This window comes from Athene noctua, chromosome 3 (genome assembly GCF_965140245.1).
Source record: "Athene noctua chromosome 3, bAthNoc1.hap1.1, whole genome shotgun sequence".
Classification (NCBI taxonomy): Eukaryota; Metazoa; Chordata; class Aves; order Strigiformes; family Strigidae; genus Athene; species Athene noctua.
In genome coordinates this window covers 75,572,840-75,590,899 of record NC_134039.1, presented here as the reverse complement: position 1 = coordinate 75,590,899, position 18,060 = coordinate 75,572,840, and the positions used below count along the sequence as shown (strand labels likewise).

The 18,060-nt window shown below is 36.4% G+C and overlaps 1 protein-coding gene across 12 annotated transcripts in view; it reads left to right on the top strand.

Moving 5' to 3' along the window:
* MAGI2 (membrane associated guanylate kinase, WW and PDZ domain containing 2) overlaps positions 1-18,060 on the top strand; it is a 789,209-nt gene that overhangs the window by 348,844 nt on the left and 422,305 nt on the right. The window contains exon 1 of one of the 12 annotated variants that reach the window (XM_074903403.1): positions 17,628-17,856. The exons of the other annotated variants lie outside the window; for them this stretch is intronic. The gene's annotated coding sequence lies outside the window, so the exon portion shown is untranslated. Of the gene's footprint in view, positions 1-17,627; positions 17,857-18,060 lie in introns of those variants that run through there. 12 annotated transcript variants of the gene reach the window in all.

Sequence of the window (18,060 nt, the reverse complement as noted above, 5' to 3'; positions counted from 1 at the left end):
ACAGTTTGTGCTCATTTTGTGCTAGTACTCATTTTGTTTCTCAGTCATCCAAGACCATCTGCACATTCCTTTTACTCTAAAGATATATATTTCCATTTCAAATCAACTCGCAGTTTGCTGAATATAGTAACCCAAATACTGTGCTTGAAGACCTCTTTAGATAAACTCAAATACTTTAATTTCTTTTTCTAAAATTCCTGCGGACTAGGTACTCCTTCTAACAGTATGCATATCTCTTGGCTATGTATGGATTTATCTAAATTTGTCTATAATTTAGGAAGCCCACAATGATTTGCAGTTCTCTGTCTTAAGTTGAATGTGGTTTAAAGACCAGATAGTGTGTTTCAATTTGCAGGATGTTATTTATTCTAAATAATCTTTCCCCAAAATCCAGTAGAAGTCGGGAAAAATGAACTCAGAGCTGACTTTCTAAAAGACTAACATTTGGCAAGTTGTTATTATGACAAAACTAATTTTCAAAATTGTCTGCCTTTTTTCATAGAAAATCTCTCCTCCTGAGTCTGCCACATGTTCTCTCATCTGATAGCAGAAATGATGCATCTTTTGCTCTGTTCCCCCCAATGCATTTTTCTGTAGTTTTTCTCTTTCCTTTCAAGACTATGGTACTTCTGCACTATCTCTCTTTAGGAAAAAAACATAGGATAAAGCATTTTTAGATAGCTTTCATAAAAATAGGAATTGTCTGCTACTTAAATGCTATACATTTTGCTGATTTATTTTTGACCAGAACTTTCTCACTCAACCTTTGTCTGTATTATGTCTGATGATTTTTTTCCTTCAATTTTTTTTTTTTTTTAGCTACTATTAAAAGGGTAACTGCAATGATTTAGGGGTGGCCAGGGACAGGCATGTGAAATCACATAAAAAGAAGATAAGCATTTCAGTCATAAACACAAGGGGAAAAAAAATCAAATAGCATTTATATATTACTGCTCCGTAACATCCAGGTCAGATTACAGCTTAGCTAATAAGCATTTCATTCTGTTATGTTCAGGAAATGAGCACATTCTTTCACAAAAAACCAGCAGTTTAGCACACTCCTTCACCAGCCAGGCTCTCTGCTGATCATTAAGAAACCCCTTCAAGGAGTCAGCGATCAGGAAACATTAGCCCTGTACATATTCATCCAAAAGTAGAGATCTCTAAAACATCTGCCTTCATTTTCATATTTAAATGTAGTGTAACCCACAGAAACTGATGCTATTTAGATTTGAGAAGAACTAATAATCCATCTCTCTTAATGTCTTAGTAACTCCAGCATCCAGTGATGATAGTTATGAGAATGATTATTACCCTTCCACTGTAGTAATGTGGTCAGGAGTGGAAAAAAATACTTCCCTTTGCTTAATTGCAGCAGCATCTCAGCTTTCAAATTTTGCGATAGGTATAGCCGCCTAAATCAACTTTGTCTTGTATAAAACTATTTTTCTTCATATATTTTAACACCCACAAAACCTCACCAAAATTAAACTACAGTTTATGGAAAGTAGTCCAATAAATTAATTTAAACATATACAAGTTACCTACAGATCTATACATTTCCCTCTGTAGCCTGTTTCACAAGCTAAGCACCGGTGTCTTGACCTGTCACATTCAAACTGTGGGAAATGAGGAAGTATAAAATTAACCTTAGCTCTGCCCTTGCTTATTGGTGGCCTGCCATACATATTTTGTGTTCTGTTTTTGCAGATAATATAAAAAAAAAAAAATGGAAAAAGCACTTCACTTATTCCACAGAAACACTAGTTTTTTTCCCCCTTTACTCTCTATACCTTTTTACCACGCTGCCCTGTCATGCACTGCTTTTGGAAATGGGCTGTCACAAATATTCCCAGTGGCTTTTGCACAGGTAGAATTGGAGTTAGACTGAGCTGTCAGGTACAGAAATTCTTTATTTTATGCTTTTCGGAATGTTTAATTTTTCTGAAGTGGTGCTTTATAAGAGATACTAGTGAGAGTCTTAAATGTGCATTAACAAACTTTTTTTTTATCAGAGAATGTTATTTCTTAGTGTAGGAGGATACAGATTTGTATCTGATTTCTGCCATGCAGGGATATTGTCTGTAAGATTGAAAACCTAACCAAAACAGAATTCTCCCCCAATGACAACAACAACAGAAGAACAAATAAAAACCCAACCAAAAAAAACCCACCACCCAAACTCCACAAAATAACCCAAACTAAAACAAAACAAACAAAAAAAGAGACTGAAACTGAATTGAAACTGTTGGGTGAGTCAAAGGCACCGCACATATAAAGGAGCCAATCATGGTTTGTGTCTTTGCCACACGGTGATAAGCTATGTAATTTGCAGCAGGATGAACAACGGACTTTCAGATTTTGGTGCATAACCTTGACTATCTTCCAGACAAATATCAGAAAAATGTCCTAAGGCTACAGTTTATTACATTTGGGATGATGAGTGTTGGATTCTCGGCACAATTATAAAGTTGTCCCATTTTATTTCAGTTTTTCTTTTTCTAATTATGTGTAATTTACTATACAATGATGGAAACAAATGTCGCCTTCTCTACACCTGCAATCCTGCAGATTTCATGTCTTTTCTTATTATTCAAAGAACTGTTGATACAGATGTTATGCTCATAAAAATACACGTACATATAATGCTTCCTACAATGATCTCATGTACTTCATGAGCATAATTAAGCCCTGCAGCACAGTTAAATGGCATTTTGGTTTCATAAACAGGTAAACTGAGGCATTGCAGTCATGACTTGCTTAAAGTTGCACCAATTTAATGACAACATAAACGGTGGAAGCCAGGAAATCTGACTGCCAGTTGTTTGAGCTGAATCGTAAAAACATACAGCCTCCATTAACCCAGAACAACTTCAACTGCAACCATGCTTCTTTATAACTTTGTATAAAAATATTTCACTTGCGTTAAGATATAATGGTTGTTGACATTTATATTTCATCAGCTACCTGAGTTCCAAGTGCCTCTTTCCAATGGTTCAGCTTTCCAAAATCCCTTTTTATACACTCACATTTTCGCCTTTTTTTTTCCATTGAGTTTCTACCCTGCTCTACAAAACCTCGTCACTATGACCCTGCAGTGCAGTAAGCACACTTTAAAATTCTCTTTCCTTTCCTGATGATTTGTTTCATTAGTGACATTCTTCAAATCAAATGTACCTAATCCATGGTTCAGTCTACTAACAGGAAATCGGTTCAGTGAACAGGGATTTATATAACAAAAGAAGTGCTCACTTAGGGAGTACTTTAATACTTTGTTCATTGAAAAAAATGCTAACCTTCAGATTTTTCTGACTTTAATGCTCTGGTGTTTCAGTTTGGATTTAACTGTAAATGAAAGCCTTCAAAAGCCATATAATCCATCGATCTCATATTTGCTGAAGCACAGTTTCATGGTACATGAATGGTTTTTATTTCTTTGATTTTTTTTTTCTCCTGTAATTATGTCAGCTATGTTACTTCCAGGCATGCTTAATTCTGTTGTCTGTTCTGCCATGCAATTATTAACCAAGGTCCAAATGTCTATTTTATTTTATATTTGTTTAACTCTGGGATAGTGATTGTAATCCCAACATCTGAATTTATTTTTTCTGGGGAATGTTCCTCTTTTTTATGCTATCAGTACTTCAGCTATTGGGGTGTTGAGGCTTAAGTGTTCTGATTTCAGGTGTGAATAGTAGATACATCTACTTGATAGATTTTAATTTTTTTTTTGTATGCACAGTTTTTTAACTTTCTTGAGACAGGAATTTCCTGTATTTCTGACAGGAGTGAGTTTTTATTTCTGTTAGCTTTCCAGAGGGGGTATTGATAGGAGAATCTATACTAGACTGCAGATCATTAGATTATTTGATTACCTCTCAAATTACTTTAACTGCACAATTCAGTGTTCCAAGGAAAGACCAAAATATACTGTCACAACCACCAGTGTTAGCTTGTCTGGCTTTCAAAATTGTTAATCCATTGGTAATACTCTGGAAACAGAGAAAGTTGGACATTAGGGTCAGGGAATGAAAATAAGAAAGAGTAATTATGTCAGATGAACTGTGTCTGGAAATTGTGACAGAGCCTAAGGAATGGTTGTGCCTGTTTAATTTTTTTTTTTTTTTTTTTTCCCCCAGAGAAGAACGATTCCACAGTGTTATTGACTAGAATATATAGGTCCTAAAATAGCAAGGCCTTTTTACTGAGTCATGTCATGATTCTTTTGTTCTTTCATTTTTAAATCTAGTAAAATAACCTCTGCCCCCAAAACGCAAATGACTTTGTGCAGCTCAGTTTGGTTAAATTATTAATATAAATAAATTTTACAATAGAAGTTGCATGATGGTAAGATTTGAATGAAAATAGGATTCTGAAGAAATGAAGTGAACAGAACCCATCCAGAATGTGAATAAGAATTATATAACATGATCTTATACTCTTAGTAGATAGCTGAAGAGCTTTTTTCGTATGATTTGTCTTACAGATTTTCCATTGCAATTCAGTGGGATATAGGTATTCTTTGAAAACTGTAGCCACAGAATCATGAGACAAGTGCGTACCTTCTATACACAGATCCACTGTTTTCAAAGAGGACTCACTCCGCTACTTTCAGTCACTACTCCTTGAAGCAGTGGTCCAGCTCATCACTTGTCTCTGACGATTCTCTTTCTTCCCTCTGGGATACTTATCTCATGAAATGAGCCACATAGATGACAGTTTTAACCAGGCCCTAAATAGGAAAGACATTCCTCCCAATATATCCTGCTTGACCTTCTGAAAGAGAGGACAGAAGCAATCCAGACATGTATTATCTAGTTTTCAATTCAGAATACACCCTTTCTGACTGTAGTATGGTTTGAAAGAAATTAGTTCTTCACATTTCAATCATCTGTTTCCTGTTGTGATAAAATGCCAATAGTATTCCATAGGCTACTGTACGGGAAATGAGATCATTGTCTTGATTAAGTAACTCCTCCTTATCTAAGACTATCTGTTTGTGATGACATGAAAAAGTTGACTAGCAGAAAAAGAATGCTAAAAGCATCTACAGTACATCCCAATGCTGATGAATAACTGTTGTTCTTTATTCACAGTTAAAACTACCCTTAGTATTCTGTATATGAAAACTTCTGTCTGTACTGTCACCGGAATCAGATGAGACTTATTTGCAAGGAAAAAATCCACAACTCCCCTTACAAATCCTTTAGGAAACATGAGAGCAGTGGTCAAGATCTATAATCTAGCCAAGGTTTCAGCTCTCATTTAGAGGAAGCCATAGATAAGTTACTCTCTTCCTATTCTTTCATTACAATTAGAAGTCCTTCTGAATCTATTTTGATGGAGTAGCAAGCCAGAAAGATTCGCAGTACAATATTCTGTGTGTATTTTGTGCTTGCTAGGCTAGAAGGGGTTTTTAACAACAATACTCAAAAGTTAGTGCTCAAAAATTATTTTATCAAACTTCATATCAGAAAGTAAGCTAGTATTCAATACTGGGAGGGTTGAATGAATATGCACCGAATTTTGATATATATAACCTTTGTTCACAATAATTTTTCTTGTCAGTGGAGAACAGGTGCAGTGAGGTAAACTATGATATTAGAAATCTTGACATGTATGTCAAAAACGGGTTTCTCTTTATGTGTGAAGGTGTTCCACAGATTAAAGAAAAATACAGTAGAAGAAAAAGCAAGATTAGAATCTTGATGTTGAGTCTGACAAATGGATAAAGGCCTGACACTCTGGAAAATCAGCAGCTGCAGCTACCTACTTTCTTAGGAGACTGTAAACTGTGTGCTTGGGATGCCAACTCATAATTGTAAATCATAAAATTTCCACCTAAGTTATCATTAAAGATTAAATTTTTAGTATTGTTTCTGAGTTTTACATATAAAAACCACAGCTGTTCATGAGTATTTTGATTGTTTCTAATGTTACTATTACATAGGACATAAGACTTAGGAAATCTTAATTCTCTGTAGTTCTACACTACGTCTTCTTATTGATACAATTCACTACTCATTAAGAGTCGTAACTTTTAAACACAGAATACCACGTTGGAAGGGACCTCAAGGATCATCTGGTCCAACCTTTATTGGCAAAAGCACAGTCTAGACAAGATGGTCCAGCACCCTGTCCAGCTGAATCTTAAAAATGTCCAATGTTGGGGAATCCACCATTTCCTTGGGGAGGCTATTCCAGTGGCTGATTGTTCTCATGGTGAAAAATTTTACTTTTGTGTCCAATCAGAATCTCCCCAGGAGTAACTTGTAGCCATTATCCCTCATCTTTTCCATATGACTCTTTCTAAAAAGGGAGTATCCATCTTCTTTATAATCACCCTTTAAATACTGGAACATGGTGATGAGGTGTCCCCTAATCCTTCTCTTCTCAAGGCTGAAGAAACCTGGTTCTTTCAATCTTTCCTCATGTGGAAGGCTTCCCAGTCCCATGATGATCTCTGTGACCCTCCTCTGGACCCTCTCCAGCCTGTCCACATCTTTTTTGTACAGCAGGGACCAAAAATGAACACAGTGTTCCAGGTGTGGCCTGACAAGCACTGAGTAGAGTGGGATAATTATTTCTTTATCTCTGCTGGTGATGCCCTTATTGATGCAACCCAGCATCTTGTTGGCTTTCTTTGCCACAGCAGCACCCTGTTTACTCATGTTGAGCTTGGTGTGCCCAGGACCCCCAGGTCCCTTTCCACAGAGCTGATCCCCAGCCAGGCAGATCCCAGCCTGTACTGCACTCCTGGATTACGTTTATCCAGGGGCAAGACCTTACACTTGTCCTTGCTCACCTTCATAAGGTTCTTGTTATCCACTCCTCCAGCCTATCCAGGTCTTCCTGCAGGGTAGCTCTCCCTTCTGGAGTGTCTGCTTCCCCACTCTGTTTGGTGTCCTCAGAAAACTTCATCAGCTCAAATTATCAGAAAAACAGGTTGTGGGGTTTTTTTTTTCTTTTTTGTAATATACTAAAAAAAAAAAAAATAGTGGTTATTATTTTAGAAGATCTTTTTATTTTGTGTCGCAACTAAACATGTTCACATCTAAATTCACAGAATTCCTTTAAAATCTTTACTTGTCAAGTTTCTTCTGCTAAGTGCAGGGCTGCTTAATTCTAGAATCCTTATAGATTCCACTTCTGGTGGGTTATGGGTAAGTTGTGAACTCCATCATAGTCAAGTCATCAGAAATGCTTATAGAGAAAAGATCTTCATTTGTGCTAGGAAAAAACAAGAGCCATTAGAGATGAAATATTATTTATTAGTAGCATACTGTATGAGATTCGGTGTCCATGTGACATTCACTCTGTCTATAGAGTGAGTGGCATTATTTGATCTGCTTTTGAATTTCAAGTTATGGGATCTCAGTAATAATAATGGAACAATGAAGAGCTACTGGCCTTGTAATGTGGATGGCTTCCCTTCTCCTTTCACTGCATATGGAAGTAGGACCTATGATTTTGTGCCATTGTAAGATCTCCCCAGGAAAGAGCTCCATCTTCAGCCCAATGTGCTTTGTAGAATCTTAGATTTATTTATCTTAGACCTATGAAGTTTGTCTTGGACTGACTGGAGCCAGCCAGACTATTCTTCAACCACAGTTGCCAGGTTGTGTAGTGACATATACATTAGCCCAAATTGAGTTCTGAGTGATGCAGATTTGTTGATGGTGTTAAATGTGACTGCATTTGTATACGACTTTGACTTCCTCCTTCTTTGTCTAAAGGATACACGTCCCTTTTTTTTCTTTTTTTTCTTTTTTTTAATTTTTTTTTTTTTAAATACATGGGCTTTACTCATCAGACCTCTCACTTCCTATAATGCCTGATTTTCCTACTGTGTATTGAGGAGTGCTATAACTGGAAGTGGATTTATGGTAGAAGATGCCTTGGAGCCGATATAAGCAGTTTTTCACAGTATTTCAGTATAAGAAGTTCTTCACAACATTTCAACAGTTTGACTGTTTTCATATGAGGACAGTTTTTTTGTGTGTGTTTGAATCTTCTAAAGCACATTGCATGGGTGTTTTGTTTTTTGTGAAGAAAGAGAAGCTACTTCTGATTCTTATTCTGATGGGAAGGCCATCTCTGAGGATGCCCTCTGAATTCCATGTAGCAGAGTAAACCTACAAAAGCCACAGTATTTAAAGAGAGATGTGAAATATATTTTCAGAGCTCTCCCAGCTTTTAAAAAGAAAGAAGACTTCCATGCTGCCAAATCCACAAAATTGTTCTCTTATGAATCTTGTATTTGAGATCCAGAATGAGCTCTTTATTCAGCCTTTCCTTATTTCCCCTATCCTTTTGTATCTTCACAAAACTTGTAAAAACTTGATAGCCTGAAGATGTTAATTGCACTATAAAAATTGTTTTTAATTGGTCATTGTGTTCAAGCTTAGTAGAGGAGACTGAAGGATGCACACACAAATGGAGATATGTGTATATATCATGCCCACATCCTCCTCTCCTCCCTTCTTGCTTCCCTCTCAAAATGTCATCACAGAAACCTAATTTTCCTTAAGAAACCAACATTAAAAATTTCACTGAGTTACACCAATGAATCTGTATGACTTTTGGGAATCATTCTTGATTTATATCTGTCTGGGAGTTAATTAAACTCTGAGCCTTAATGAGATCATTTAGGTACAGACCCTGCAAGGACTTATCAGGTGGCTTTGTACAGGTGAGAAGTTTCCAGTGAACTGGCTGGGATTATTCACCCTTGTAAATTTTTGCAGAATCAGGTTTTTAGTTATAATTTCAAACTTTAACTGGTCTTTCAAGCTTTGATGAGAATCTGAATCATTCAAATGTGTTTAATACAGGAAAGAAGATTAACTACAACTGTATTGTCATGGCTCTAGTGAATTAATTTATATGACTGCAGTCACAATAACTTCTGATTCAGGGTTATAAACTTTGTGATAGTACACAATGTAGAAGAATACAGCATATCTGATCAGATATATATTAAAACAACAGAACTGTAATGCTTGATACAATACTTCTATTGCGTCTTCCATGATGATATTGTCAGCATTAAATATAAGGCGGCCTTACAAAAAAAAAAAAAAAAAAAAAGCCAAAAAACCAAAAACGAACAAACAGAAAAAAAAACAAAACGAAAAAAACCGCAAACAAACAAACATAAACAACGACAACAAACCAAACCAAACACCCAACAGGGAGAACATTTTATTTCAGACAAATGGGAGAGTTGCTGCAACAATGAATGTCACTATAAAAGAAAAAGAGAACTTGAGGACAAGGAAAAGAAAGATGCAGCAGTCATAAGAGACATACAGAAGAAGAGAGGATGATAATTCGTGTAAAAGGAAGCGCAAAGCGATGTGTATTTCTGTAGTCCCGGGGCGCTCGGAGCGGAGCGGTGGGCGGTGCCGGCTGCTGCTGCTCTCCAAGGTCCTGAAGAGGGAGGAACCGCGAGCTGGGGCAGAGTCACGGAAGGAGGAGTCGTTTCAGTAGGAAAGTGAATGAGACCAGAATTACTGAAGAAATTTAAATAGGAAATCAAACTGTTTACAGGAAGACACGACGTGCAATAATTTTATTATTTATTTATTTATTGGAGTTGGGATTGTGTTTTGTACATCTTGCAATTTTACTATGGTTCTTACAGGGAATATGTATGTGTGTGGGTTTGCATGCTCATGCACAGTATTTAGAAAAGAGTTTGATGTGTACTGCTGACACAAACTTCCCATTGTTGCATTCCTTGTGCATTAGATCTAATCAGTGATATGATTCCATTCTACTTTTCATACTGAGTTAATTCCCTCTTCCATTGGGCAAGCACACTGCAGAGTGTTTCATTTACTTGTCATGGTGAGATCAGGAAATTTATTGTTAATTATTATGGTTTCAATTCCCAACTCATCTGCCTATGTCAGATGTGACATTGTGTGTGTGTTTGACTATTAATGACTAGATGGAATATTACTGTGTATACTATGAATACAAGGCTTTTTTTAGGCAAGCGCCTCTAGAAAAAAAAAAAAAATCAAAATGGTACCAGGAAGTCTGACAGACTCTTACACAACTACCCAATAAATGATTTAAACACAAAATTAAACGTATCAGGTTTATGTGCGCATATAGGAAATAAGTTATCTAATTCTTCAGACTCTTTTAAAATTTACATAATATGCAAAGAGATGTCTTTTAAAACAGCATATGAATACAAAGGTGGATACTATTAATAATAATACTAGCACATTTTTATTAACTGGAAAATATTACCACACAGATAAAAAGCTGAAAATATGATGAGAAGGATGAAGTAAAATAATATTTGATGCATCAAGTGTCTATCGTACCCCATACATACAAATAGATACAATTTATACAATTTATACATATATATATATATATATATATATATATATATATATACAGAGAGAGTAATTTTGTTATGGGTTTTGTTAGTAGGAGCTTCTGAGTCAAACAAACAAAAAATCCAGAATTTCATTTTAAACTACTAGCCTGTAGACATCCCAATGAGTTCCCCACATTGGGAATTTTAGAGTGGAAGAGCAATAACATGGAAAATGTTTACCTCCTCTTTCCATATGACATGGGGTGAAAAAAAAAAAAAAAAAGAAAGAAAGAAAGAAAGAAAGAAAGAAAGAAAGAAAGAAAGAAAGAAAGAAAGAAAGATAAATATAGAATGTATATTAATTTCCAATTGATGGGTCTCTCCAGAAAAATCACATTTTAAATTTAAAATCATCCGCTTCTCGGTAAAATTTTTGTTCGCCTCAATGGAAAATGATAGTCTTTGGTAAGTAACCATAAGAGTTACAATAGTGAATGTGCTACCATTCTGTAACTACCAAACTGTGGAATTGCACTATTTGTGCAAATAGTATAGGACTTTCATTGTCTTTTGGAAATGTACTACCACATCCCCATATAAACATAATTCATTTTAAATGAGTTTCATTAATAAAGTATATACAAATGGAGTACTAAATGGGTTTTGCAATATTTTGAAAGTTCCTTTTATTATCCCATTAAGTACATAAATAAATAGCATTTTTTAATAATAATAATGAATGGAAATATAATAAATAGACTTCGTGCTTAACAATTTAGGGTTTTTATTTTATTATTAGCATGATATTAATTCGAAATTTGTAATTAAAATTTTGAGAACAGTTTTAAACGGGGTTTGTATCCTATATAAGTACTAGTGAGTGCTGAGCAAACATGCAGATGATCAAAGATATAATAACATGGGAGAACAGTGCAGTAATACTAGTGTAAGAAGGCTCAGTCAAGAGCCTTGTTATTTTATAATACTACATGTATCCCTCCTGCAAATTTAAATTTTCTTATTCTTTCTGTTGCATTACTACTAGTGGTAGCATCAGTATTGCCCACAGGATTAAGGAATGTTTGCCAACATGTAATTTAGCTCTTCTTATATCAAGGTGAAATAATATGGGAGTAAACACAGTCTTATCATTATTAATGTTGACATAACCACAGTGATTTTTTCAAATTTACACCTTAGTTGTCCTTTACAGGTCAGGAAATTATTTTTCTCCATGAAAAAGTTTTACAAATCAGAGGAAAGAACAAACATATAAAAATGTCAAATATCATTTATGTAAAAGGAGAATTGACAAATGCTTTGGCCAGTTTTGATGGATTTAGTTCATTGTTTTGCAACATACTAAGTGCTTTTAACAAAAGCATTTGTTGTCTTTACCATTTCAGATCTTAAGTGAGATAAAATAGGACTAGGAAGCAGTCAGAAAGATAGGTTATGTGATTCTTTTTATTTAATTGTTTCACATACCTTAAACAGCTGATATATAGGGACATTCTTTCCAAACTACTCTATCTGTTTTCTCATATGAACAAACAAAAAAATATTTTTTTTCCCCTTGGACAAAGGATAGTTTTGCATAATCCATAAAATGGTATCTTTTCCCAGTTCTAGGGAGGGAGGCTATCAACACATGGACAAAGTCACAGATGCAGAAGGACACTCCAGAACTAGCTTTAAATAAAGTGGGTTACATGCTGTAAACACAGACCAGGCAGAGCTTTGATTTTTGCAGGCAGTGCCACAACAGTTGTGTGATTATGATGCTGTTTAATAAAGAGTATGACATCTTTATACAATACTTATTCTCTAGGAAGAAAGGGAAGAGGTCCTGTAATAAGAGAAGTGTGCAGAGTCAATCAAGTGCCATTGGAAGAAGAGGTCCACACTGTGAATATACCAGTAATTGATGTCTTGTGGCTACCCCCATTGTAACCCAATTAAACTTTACTGAATTCCAACAGGGGAAAGCGGTAGGGGCACAGTTCCTCACTGCCATACTACCATAGGCCATCCTACTTACAGGCACTGGAAACCAATTAAAAACTTATCCAAAATAGGATGCTTAATGAACACACTGTCTGCAGAGGACTATAATTATCTTCTCTTTCTCATCGTGGGCCTGTACAGGCAGTACAATCTCAGGGAGAAACTGAGAAGCTGAACTATCCCAAGAAAGTTAAATTAATATCCTCCAAAAAATAAACAGACATTTTAATGGTTTTTTTCTTCCATCACTACCCACCTGTTTCCGCCAAAGTTATTAAGACTACTGTGCTTAGCAGTTAGATGAAGACATTCAGTCTTCTCTGAAATGCACACCTCAGAAGTGGTTGGCAAATGAGCTGGCAATAATTTTTTAAACAGTTTGGCTGAAAGTTACACATTTCATCCCCCAAACCCTCTACAAATTGAATGGTATTGAATTGAATTGAACCCTGTGCAGATTTTGTACAAGGGAGTGACTTTTCCATTTCATGGATGGAATGCGATGCGTATGTAAAGATTAACAGTAGCACTGAAGACAGTTTAGATACAGAAGTCAGGGGGTTTGTTGTGGGGTTTTGTTTTGTTTTGTTTTTTTGTTTTTTACTGTATTGTATTACTCTGAGATACATCCTATTTTCCTTGTTTGAGACTGATAGGAATTACCCAGAGCAGTGATCATGCACATGCATGTACACACGTGTACACATGTGTATATATGGCAAAGTAAAGAATAAAACCTTTCTCTTCAGTCTGGGTCAGCAAAACATTTATCCTGGCTCTAGATTCTAACTAGGATATTGGTATTGAATTCCTGCTTCACAAAAAGAGCTATGAGGTATTTCAGTGGCTACATGCAGTCCAAACCCTCATTTTTATATTGTTAAGAGGTTTCCTGTAGCACAGTATTCTGAAGCTGCAAATCAGAGTCTGCTCTGACATCAGTGTTGAATGGTATCTATCCATTCTATTTCCATTTTGCTCAAGCAGTTTCTTTACTAGTGTCCAAGAGCTGATGTCACTCCTGTATCACTCCCATAAGGAAAAAACAGCATGGACATTCTAGCAGGCTGGATGCTGAATTTTATCCTCACTCTCAAAGGAATTTTGTTTCTTCTACTTTTATCTTTCATCTGTCTTTTGAAGGAAGGAAAGTTTCCATAATTTCTTCCTGTGGCTTCCCATAATTTGACAAGAAAATGCCGGGAGCTCCAAAGGATATTTGTATTAACCTTGCTCATCATCTCTCAGTTCTTTATGTCTGTTTTAAAGTCAAAGATAATGACTAATTCATTCCACAGATAGACCTGCATTAAATGCTATCTCTAGCATGGGTCACAGCCCACACATGTCAAATGGCTTATTTATAATGTCACTGGAATAGGAGCACATCTCTACCTCAGCCTTCTTTCTCCTTCCTCTTGGCAATCAGTCTCCTATGAACACAAAGGACTGTAGGTACATCCAAAACCCAAACCACATCTATCACAAAATTGCTAACCTTAGTGATTATAACATATAGTATTTTTGAAGGTGCAAGATACTTAAAATACTGTCAGTGCTCATTTTGTAGCGGTTTTCTCCATTGTATAAATTACATGTGTAACTTGTACGCACTGCACTTGGATATTTTCACTCATCGTAATATTAATATAAAGGATCTGAAGTTAATGGTGTTTTATCTCCTTTAGCATTACTTTTGAAACACAGACTTACAAATTCTACATCTGAAGAGTAATGGAAAAGGAAAGCACTCATGCCTGTTCACCGCGCACATTCAAAAAGACTTCATGAATACACTCACATGACTTATCCTTTTTCCTACTGATTGGACATAGTTTCATTTTTAAAGCATATACCTTTTAAACTTGCATATAAACAAACTGTAAAAAACCATGCAACCTAGTTCTATGGCTTCTTTTAGGAATAAATCCAGCCTTAAGGCAGATATGTATTATAAATAAAATAGGGATTTTTACTGTTATTTTATGTTGATATATGCATGTTTTTACTGTTTTGAAATTAACATTGCAAATATTGAGACTATTTCTATAACAAAGTAGACCATTAATTTATTTTTGCCATGCCTCAATGGTTTGATTATATATGTGGTGTTGTTCAAATTAAAGCTCTAATTTTTTAAAAGGTATAATTTTAAAATAGTGATTCTGCTGGGAAATTTTCAGATTCTTCTCAAAGGATTACAGGCGATAAACTTAATGATTAGAAATACTGTATTTTACCTCTTGAGTAAAGTATTGGTTTGTGCAGTTTTTTATTTTGATAAGTAGTACTGCACACAGTTTCTAAAACATGATTGTTATCTGCATGTTTGAGACAGGTTTTCATCCATATTTATTATATGGGATTGGTTAATTATGTATACATGTCTGTATATATATATCTATGTATCTATGTGTATGTAGACATATTGCCTTTAGATGGAAGATTGTAATCCAGTCTCTCCCAGAGGATTAAGCCTGTACTTATTTACTACATCAACACGTAAATTCAGGATGTTGTGTTCCTGTAAATTTGTATGGAAGCCCATGTTTTTTAAGAGGCTTTATGGGAAGTCTAAAATCATTGCTTTATTTCTTAGAAATTAAATGGTTGTCTTCTGAGAGTCATAAACCATACTTAGCACTAGATGGGTGACCACAGCATTTCATTATTGAAAATCTGTAGTGTTCTCTGTTTTGCTAAACTGAATATATTTTGGGGGCTGTAATAAGTATGCATAAGATGTGATCATCTTGCTCATCAAGAAACTCATCACTTTCAATGTGAGTGCTGGGCACCAAATTACACAACTGCATGCTAGTAGTTGATTTTAGGTTGGAAATTTTGTTGAGCAGCCCCATGATTTACATAGTATTGTAACTACTCTAAGTGGTTGGATAATGGTGTCTATTTGCCTTTTCAGCAATGATAGCTTAGGCCTATTTCTTTAGTAAAACCAATATATTGACTTTATAGCAATAAAAAACTGTTGCTGATATCCAAATTAGAAAACTCCAATATGTATGCAATTCTGTGTTATGAGTTCTGAAGTAATTAGAGTAAGAAATGTCGTTTGGCTGTTCCTGCGAACCTCTTCAGATTATTTTCTCAGCTGATTCACTTCTATTTGACCCATTCTAGCCAATATATATCATTACCCATCTTTCACTATTGTGCATCAGGAGGATGAAGGGAAAAAAATAATAGAGTAACTACATGTGGATATTGAAGGGAAAAAAATAATAGAGTAACTACATGTGGATATAGATAGTCCCAAAAAACTGCAGAATTCCACTTACATCCAGAAACTGTGATGATTGAGGTGGAATAGTCTGTTTCTTCTGGCTTCCGTTGGCTCCTGTGGGCTTCATCGTTAGGATCATCATAAAGGTGTTCAAGTGTTAAGCTTACAAGGCATTAAATATGTTTCTACAAGGATGTGCTTACCTTGGCATGACAAGAGTCCCATTTCTGAATTTTTTTCAACGTATAACTAAATGAAATATAGCACAAGGAATACTCCAGTGATTTCCGCCCCCCCCCCCCCCCCCCCCCCCCCCGGAAGCCTAGTTTGAAAGAATTTCATATATTACAGTTATAGGAATTTCACCAGCCCCTTGGAGTGAGTATTGGCTTCTGCTAAAAGCTCATGGACTATAGTGGAAACTTTGGCTATGATAGGAATGAAGCACTCCTGCTAGCATCGCTAACAAGGATATGTCAGAGTTGAAAACCCTGAGTCTCTGAAAGTCAGAGAAGGGCAAAGAGAGTTGGTAGTATGGATCTCATAGAGATTGCCTAGTAATATGGTGCAGATAATTCATGATATCTTGTATAGCTCTTTTTCTCTGATATCCTGAAACAAATTCAGGTTCCTCCTTTGTGTGCTTATCAAGAGAATTACCCTGCATCATAAGAGTGATAGCATGGAAAGCAAAAAGTGGAAATTTGCATTCTGTGTATAGTGCCAGAGGGACTGAAGTGTGGTCTGTAGATAGATCTGTAGTTAATATGAGATGGGCAAATGGTTATTTATGATACTATTCAAAATATTCGGAAGCACTTGAAGTGCCGGTGCTGAATGCTGGAGGGATGAGTAAGATTTCCGACTTTAACTTGAGTCTTTAACAATATGGTCATAGGAGAGTGGGTTTAGATTTATTCTGGCATAGGTGATATATGACATCTACACAGTTAAAGTTTCTCGGAAATACTAATTAAATATAAATACCTACTTCACCCTTAGTGCCTATTTTTGCAAATATTTCCTCTTCGCTAACATTTTATAATGAATGCAAGAGACGTATGTCAGGTGATATTCTGGTCTCATTAAACGTGATATATTAAGATTTACAGTCTTTTCTTATGATCTTTACTTGCAACATAGTTTGCAAGTAAATCTAACTTTTGCAAAAATATTTGGGTATTTCTGAAAACTTGGCAATAACTAGGACTCTCACAGAATCTGGGGCTCCAATTTCATTCTTTCAGTCTTTTAGAGTCTAAGCTCCAAAGCCCTGCACAGTATGGTAGCTTTAATCAGGGTAATTCCAGGGAACGGGGCCATTGGATAAGCTACAATTCAGAAAGTCAGGTTTACACATAATGGCCCTTATGTCAAAGATATTTTGAATTACAATGCAATAATGTGAATAAAGAACTAATAATTGTTTTCAGTTGGGTATGGTCCATTTGCTGTTGAGATATTAAATATGACTTCCGCATAAATATTTAAAGATAGTGTTGTAAAAAAAAATACAGTTGGAGAGCTGTAAAGGGACTTAGAGAACCAGCATAGCATCTATGAAAATATGAAAAATAATTACATTTGTTTAGGAATAAGACCCTACTTTTAAATATTTAGGAGTGTCATGGTAAGCAAACTATGTGTGATTATTACCACTGAAAAGTTTAATTACATAGCTTTCCACTGCGCCTGCTTTTGTGGATTGCTAGAGGAGAACTGGAAAGCAGAAGAATGCCTAATTATCTCCTCAGAGCTGTATTTTTCTCCCTGCTTTGTGATGTAAATGGCCAGTTTGAAACCCACCACGGCTTCACGCGCTCCCTCCCCGAGCATCCTTTCTGTTTTTAACAGGAAGATCACCTGACCGCCACCTAAAGCTGCCCCTTTTACTGGAAGATCTCGGAAGGCGCTGGGCAGGGCTGGGGCCGGTGGCGGCCGCCGGGGGCTGGCGGGGGGGACGGCGGCGGAGCCGAGCGCTCGGCGGCCGCCGGGGGTGGGGACGGGAGCGGGAGCGGGAGCGGGAGCGCCGGGAGTGCCGCTGCTTCAGCCCCGGAGAGGAGGGAAAACAAAAGAGCTCAGCTGCAGTTTTGTGTTGCTGTGTCTGGCTTAAGCAGAAGATTCTAGACATTCGTGCCGAAAAATCAAAGCGCAGCTGAGACTACATCTACCGGGAAGATATTTTCTGCCCCCAGAATGGGCTGGATCAGTACAGGTGGTTTGCAGATGATGCGAAGACAGACGGGCTGAGAGCCATGGAAAGGTGGGATAAGACTCTGCCTCTCTCTCCTGCCTTCTTTCCCCCTCTCTCTCTCTTGATTTGTAAGCAGTATAGCTGGGACCTGAGACGGGGTCAGGGAAAGAGATTAGATGGGGTTTAATTCCACAAACCAAAATCAGAATTAGAGGCTCTGCTGTGTTCAGCCAGATGTTGAATCCAAACTTGGGCTGAGTCGGACTTGCTTTG